Here is a 6,791-nt window from a genome sequence, read left to right as displayed (position 1 = left end):
TTACCCTTCTTTCCATGATTAAATTCTTTGTAATCAATAAGTAAGAGATCAGATGTTACAGAAAAGAAGAATCTTGGGTTTATTTTATTTTAATTCCAGTAGAGTTAACATACAGTGTTATATTAGTTTCAGGTGTACAATATAGTGATTCAGCAATTCCATACATCACCCAGTGCTCCATGGGTTGATTTTAAGTAACAAATTTTAACTTCCTAAATTATAATTTATATAAGGAAAGTTCTCATCGAAGCCACAAAAATCTTTAAAAACATGAATCATTTGAAATCTTACCTAGGCCACGTTTGATATCCTTTGTTCTTGGCTATCAAAATAATTTATGGTTTTCTTCATATCAAAGTTTGGGACATTTAAACAACAGTCAGTCTACTCTCAACAGTGCATTTTGTACTTTCTGCCCGGGAGAGCCTTTTTTAAAAAATATGAACCTTGAATATTCACTGGAAACCTACCTTTGCCAAACACGGTGTATGACCTTTAAAATTCAGCGAAATAAATCATAGTATTACAGAGAGTACTTTTCTATTAACAAAAGTATACAAGAAGCTATACAGCTTCTTCAAGTTCTTTCCATGAGATTTTTACAATATTTACAAATAAAGTCGCCATGACCACTAGACAAGAAAAAAATGAGGAATCTGGGGGTAAATGCATCTGATGAAGTTTAAATAGGCCCCATCACGGGAAATGAGAATATGCTCCTTCCTGAAATCAACACAATATGAACAATTGTTAAACAAACTAAAGAAGCAATAATTGCAGTAAAGAAAATTTAAGATGGTGGAAAAATGCATATCCTCTTAAGTCTATTTGCTTGGGATAGAATATGGGTTACATAATTGAATAGTTATAGTTTTGCACAAGCTAATTAAACTCTCTGAGTCTTTATTTCCTTTTCTGTAAAGTGGGGATGCATCTAAGATTATGTTCAGGATTAAATGAGTTAATACACATAAATATAGATAATGTACATAAATCTTCTAAGATGGTATCTAGCTAGGGTAAGCATTATGTAATGTTTGCTGGTGGTGGTAGTCGTGGAGGTAGTAGTAGTTGTAATTTTTTGAATATAGACATTAGAGTCAGGCACACACAGTTTCAAATTTCTTTGAAATGACAAACAGCATGCCTATTGATGATTTGGAATTATTAAATGAGAAAATACATGATAAAGGCTTGGTGCAAAGAAAACTGTAACTACTATTGTTATCATCATCAAAACCATTATTTTTATTAATCAGCAATAACTTGATGTCTAAACTAAAAAACATTTTTTAAAATAAAAGGTTAGAGACAAACAATAAATCTGTAGGTTGCAAAAAATCACAAAATAATTTAATGTACTTTCCTTTAAGAATAGAAACTGTGTTGGTAGCATATTTTCCACTGGCATGTTGAGAAACATACACTGTTAAATCAACTTTAAGTACAGAACATTCAGAATAACATTTACAGTATGACATACTGTCCTACAAAAAATTTTTAATATACTTAATTCTATGCAAAGAAAACAGAAACCCACATTCTTTTTTTAAAAGGATTTATTTATTTTAGGGGGAAAGAGGGAGAGGGAGAGAGAATCTTAAGCAGACTCCCCACCGAGCATGGAGCCCAATGTGGGGCTCCATCTCACAACCCTGAGATCATGACCTGAGCCGAAATCAAGAGTGGGCAGCTCAACTGACTGAGCCACCCAGGTACCCTCAGAAACCCACTTTCTATTCAAAGTGGTATGCAGAAGATTTTTGTTAGTGGAAGCATTCAACCTCAACATCTGATTTTATCTCTAATTCAAAGGATGTTTTATTAACATCATGCATGGCACAATAAAAAGAAAATTATACTGTAATTGGTAGCCCTGAATTTTCGTATTGACTGATTGATTTCTTTTTATTGATCTGAACTTGAGCAGCAATTTAGCTCTTTTAAATTCTAGTTTCCTATTCTAAAGTAATAGTCCATATTTTATAAGACTGTGGAGAAGAAATAGCATAATAACATAAGAAGATACAGTTCAAGTCAGCATAGTCTATGAACCTCAGTGCCTCCATACTAGTGATATTATTGCCTGTATATCAAGGGATATTAAGGTACTCTCAAGAAACACCAAAGAGACAATTATATGAGAGTTTGCAAAGAAGTAATTTCAAATAAAATATTTCGTCAAAACAATCTGTGGCAGAATGCAAAAAAGTTGGCCACAAGTTCCTGTGATTTCAAAATGTGTCCCCTTTGCAGTGTGACTCTGTCGTTCTTCCTGTAAAGCTGTGGAGTCTTTTCCTCTACCTTTTCAATCTGGGCTTGATTATGTGACTTGACTTTGGTCAACTGGACTTGAACAAACCTGACACAAAGAGAAGCTTAAAATGCACGTGTGCCCTGTGACTTTTTCTCAGTTGCTGTTTGGAAACCTGAGCCAGGTGAAGAATCAGGGCTAGCCTACTAAGTGCTAGAGGCCTGTGTCCAATTCCTCCCATTGCCCCAGGCAACCACAGATCAGCCTTTCAGAATCGGACCAAACAGTACCCAGACAACACTGTAAAAGCAAACGTAGGAATCAAAGACAAGCCCTTAGTATGGTTACTGGCTATGGGAGTTTGATAATTTCAGAACTGGAAAACAAAAATATACTGTATTAAAATGTGTATTAATTATCTTGCTTCAATTATGATTTCACTAGGGGCATATCCTTTATAAACAAAGGGAAAGAGATATTGTAGGGATGTAATCAGATAATTAATCAGCAAATTAATCTCAACTTTTTTGTTGTTGTAATTTCAGCCACTTTTAGGTAAGTCACTTAATTTTCTAGGCCTGACCTGCTAACAGTTCTCCCAGCCATTAGTCTTAGCCTTGAATTCACAAGACTACCAGAGAGGCCTACTTAAAACCTAAATATGATCATGATAATCCTCTGGTTTAAAAAAAATCTGGCTCCTTATTGTGTACAGCATAGGTCTGAATTTTTGGTTTTAGCTTCAAAAGGCTTTAAGTAAAATATTAGGTGTCAGTGTAAATAAATATTAATAAATAAAAACTGATGTCTCTGGAGAGGTTACCACAAGGCACAATTTGAAAATAATTTGGCAGGAGGTTATACTTCAAGATATTTAATATGGTCAGTGACTTTCTTAGGCTCCTCAGTAGCCTTGCATCTAGCAACTTTCTGTCTTGCAATTTTCTATTTCAGAAATGCCAAACTATTTGTAGCTCTGGAAAGGTAACATGTCTCTCATACTTTACTACTTCTGCTTTTGCTGTATTGATTTGTTCAATTGGATAATCTTTCTTCTCTTTGGAGTAGTTTCTGTTTGTCTTTTAGAATCCACTTTAGGTGTATTCTCCTAAGAATCCCTAACCCTAGATGGCATACCTGTAAATGCTTACATGCACCCCTATAAAACTGAGCCATATCTCTATCTCACTGTTTTTGAGTTATCTTTTTACATATATACCTCTATAAGCAGGGCTGGGTGCTACAGATTCTCAGCACGGGTCATATTTTAGATGATCTGTAAATGTTTGAGAATCCAGCTTTGAGTTAGAGCGAGGCGAGACGAGAAGATTGGGAAATGAAATCTCATCACAAAATATCTGCTCTCCCAGCTCCAACCAACCTGCGATTCCAAAGTACATTCTACTCTCAGAGATTCCTTGTTTTGATAATCAAAGTTTCATTGGTCTATAACAGTCCATTGTGCCACTAGAAGAAGGAAGGCTTTAATTGTCTGTTAATATTTTACATAAGCCAGTTCACCAGAACTTTTTGAAAATACCAAATCAAGCTAGAATGACATAAATAGAGGGAAAGAGGAATTAAAAGACCATAAGAAGGAAAGTATAAATTCCAAAGGCAAACAACATATTATTTGATATTAATATTCAGTTAGAAATGGAAAAATCTACTGGTTATCCCATACATATCAGACTGACCATAAAATAATTAAATAGTGAGAATTTGCATATTTGCAGCCATGGATGACTCAAAATTATATCACATAGACAATATCATGCCCACCATGTTTCATTCCTATGGGACAGAGAAGGAAATTCATTTTCAGCTTGAAATTTAGAATTTATGGTTCTTGCAAAAGGGAGAATTATTATAAGACCCCCCCCCCATGTATGCCCAAGGTCACTGAATGTAAAATGTACGTTGAAAGTATGCTCAAAGATGCCTCGGTTACATAAAAAGAGGAACTGACATTTTTGAAGTTCATTATGGAGAAAGCAGACCTCACTGATAGATGAACCCTCTGTCAGTTAAAACTTGGAATTACTGCAGAAAGATAAAATTTTAAGTGGAAATGAGGACCTTGATAGAACTAATTCTTTAGCTAAAGAAGTAGTTCTTTAGCTATAAATTGCTGTGATACTGGAGTATCCCAAAACTTGGAATGGAATCTGAATAATATAATCATAAGATAAATCTGAAGTATATATTGAAATTGAATCAATCCTCCTGGTTACATCTACCTAAGGGATTTCTCCAATTTCTTGGAAGGAAAAGTAGGAAATTCATATTTTATTACATCTTACATTTGTAGATTTTCGTTAACTGAATACTGAGCCATATGTAGTATCATTCGACATTTGAGCCCAATTATTTTCAATAAAATCTTTTGGTGTTCTTAAAATGTTCTAAATTAAAGAAACTTTTTGATACAGAGCAAGGGTTCACAACCCTACCTGTATCCTAGAATCACCTGGGGACTGTTTTGAAATGACCAATGCCAGCACCAGAATGCTCCCAGCGATTCTACTTTGTAGCCAATACTGAACTGAGGGGTTCCCAGACAAAGTAGCCTTGATTTAACTGCAGTTGTAAGATTCAGGTCTTAGAATAAACAGACCACATACCCCTACAGTATTAGGCCTTAAATGGTCTTATTTTTTAGTCTGTCTGCTTTTTATATTACGGTTTGGGCTGGTCACCTTCAAGAGATTAAACCCATGGTCACAGAACACCTTAGGTTCAACTCGCTATGTTTCTCCCACAACAGGGATTGTATATGACACAGAATGTGATGAAGGGAATTTATGATGACACAGTTTAGCATTTATAGGGAAAAAAACAGAGCTCAAATTATATCAGAGGCGATAATACTAAATAAATGTTTTCAAGAAATCAGTTCTTAAAACACGAGAGGGGCACGATATTGGAATGCAGCATCACTAAGCATGCAATGTTAAACTATATAGAAGAACCTAAGTAATGTAAAACAAGAAACCAAGACAATTAATAAATAGCGTATCAAACTCAACCTTAAGGACAAGTTACAACACACTAATGCAGAGTTGGCAATAGCCCAATATATGATCTAATACCATAAGGTTTAAATCTAAGACTCACAGAGGACACAGATGATCCTCATTGAAAAACCCACTGGATTTTCCTTATTCTCTGTAGCTATTAACATGCCAATTGTTAAGTCTAAAAGAACCTGCATTTAGATACTCGAGTTAAATAAACTTAGGTTTCCACATGGTGGCAGTAAGCAGCTGCTACATGCAAGGGAAGAAAACAAATGCTTTGTATCTTCACAGACCGAAATCTCTGCTCTACCAAGATGAGTGTCTGATAAGATTAAATATGCTAGGGAATTTAGAGTCATTGTGGAAAGCCTGTCTTTAAGTTGCCCTCTGGGACCCATGTATTAGCGCAGACATGGTACAACTCTGATTATATGGCAAGACCAATAATATCTGGCTTCCAGAGTCAGGAAGGACATCGAGATTCTTACTCTTTTGAGCTTTACCTGTCTCTCCATTTGTACTACTTGCCAATTCCATGAACGGTACCTGTGCTGTTACGGCTCACCATTAGCTGTGCCATGCCATACCTTTGTGCCTCTTGTTAAGTTTTCTCAACATGACTAAATAGTATTCTTCATTCAGGATGCCTAGAGGGACCCTGTTCCTCTCATTCTCAGTCAGGTTTTCCTCCTATGAGTGTCTACCTGATTATATCCATACCTCTGTCCTGAGGCTTATCACTCAGCACTCTACTTATTTGTTTCTCTGTTATAATAGCTTGGTTAAGATCTTTCATCTCCGAGATGTTTCAGCACCCATCACAGTCTTGACACATAAAACTGCCCAGTTCAGTAGCCGTAACACATAGATTTGCTTTTCCCTACTATAGCATCCAGTGGTGGTTGTCATTAAGACTCTTCCAACAATTATAATGAAAATGTTTTACATCATCATTTCTTTAATGTCTCTCTTCAGCCAGACTCCAGCCTTTGTGAGGGTAACACATGTCTGTTTTATTCATCGTTCTATTGCCAACTACTATCACGGCTACTGACATAGAGGAAACATGTTTGCTTTAGGGCAGATATTTATTTTTGTTAAATAATTAAGTGAAGGAATCAAGTAAGGAATGAAGAGGCAATGTAAACGATAAACTTGACTGATGAGCATCTGATACTTCTATAAAATAATTAAACTACATGTAATTGATCAATTTTATTTTAAAATCAGATAGGTCATCCATTTCTGCCTCTTACACTTTAATTATCCTTTATTAAGTACATTCATCATGACTTTCCTGAGACCCTAGAGAATTTAAAAATCCCTAAGATCATGCATATTTTCATTGGGGTACAAGTGATCAACAGTTTGTTTTAATTAGTTTTGAGTGGGCCTAATCCAATTGTATCTAAAATGAAAGCTCACCTAGACATGAAAATAAATAAATTGACCATAAATTTATACAGACATCTATATTCCCATGTTCCATTGGATAAGCAGAATAAATATGTACATTT

Source organism: Callorhinus ursinus, unplaced genomic scaffold (genome assembly GCF_003265705.2).
Source record: "Callorhinus ursinus isolate GAN/ISIS: 27379988/994484 unplaced genomic scaffold, GSC_fseal_2.0 scaffold42, whole genome shotgun sequence".
NCBI classification, from domain to species: domain Eukaryota; kingdom Metazoa; phylum Chordata; class Mammalia; order Carnivora; family Otariidae; genus Callorhinus; species Callorhinus ursinus.
This window is presented reverse-complemented; position numbering follows the sequence as displayed.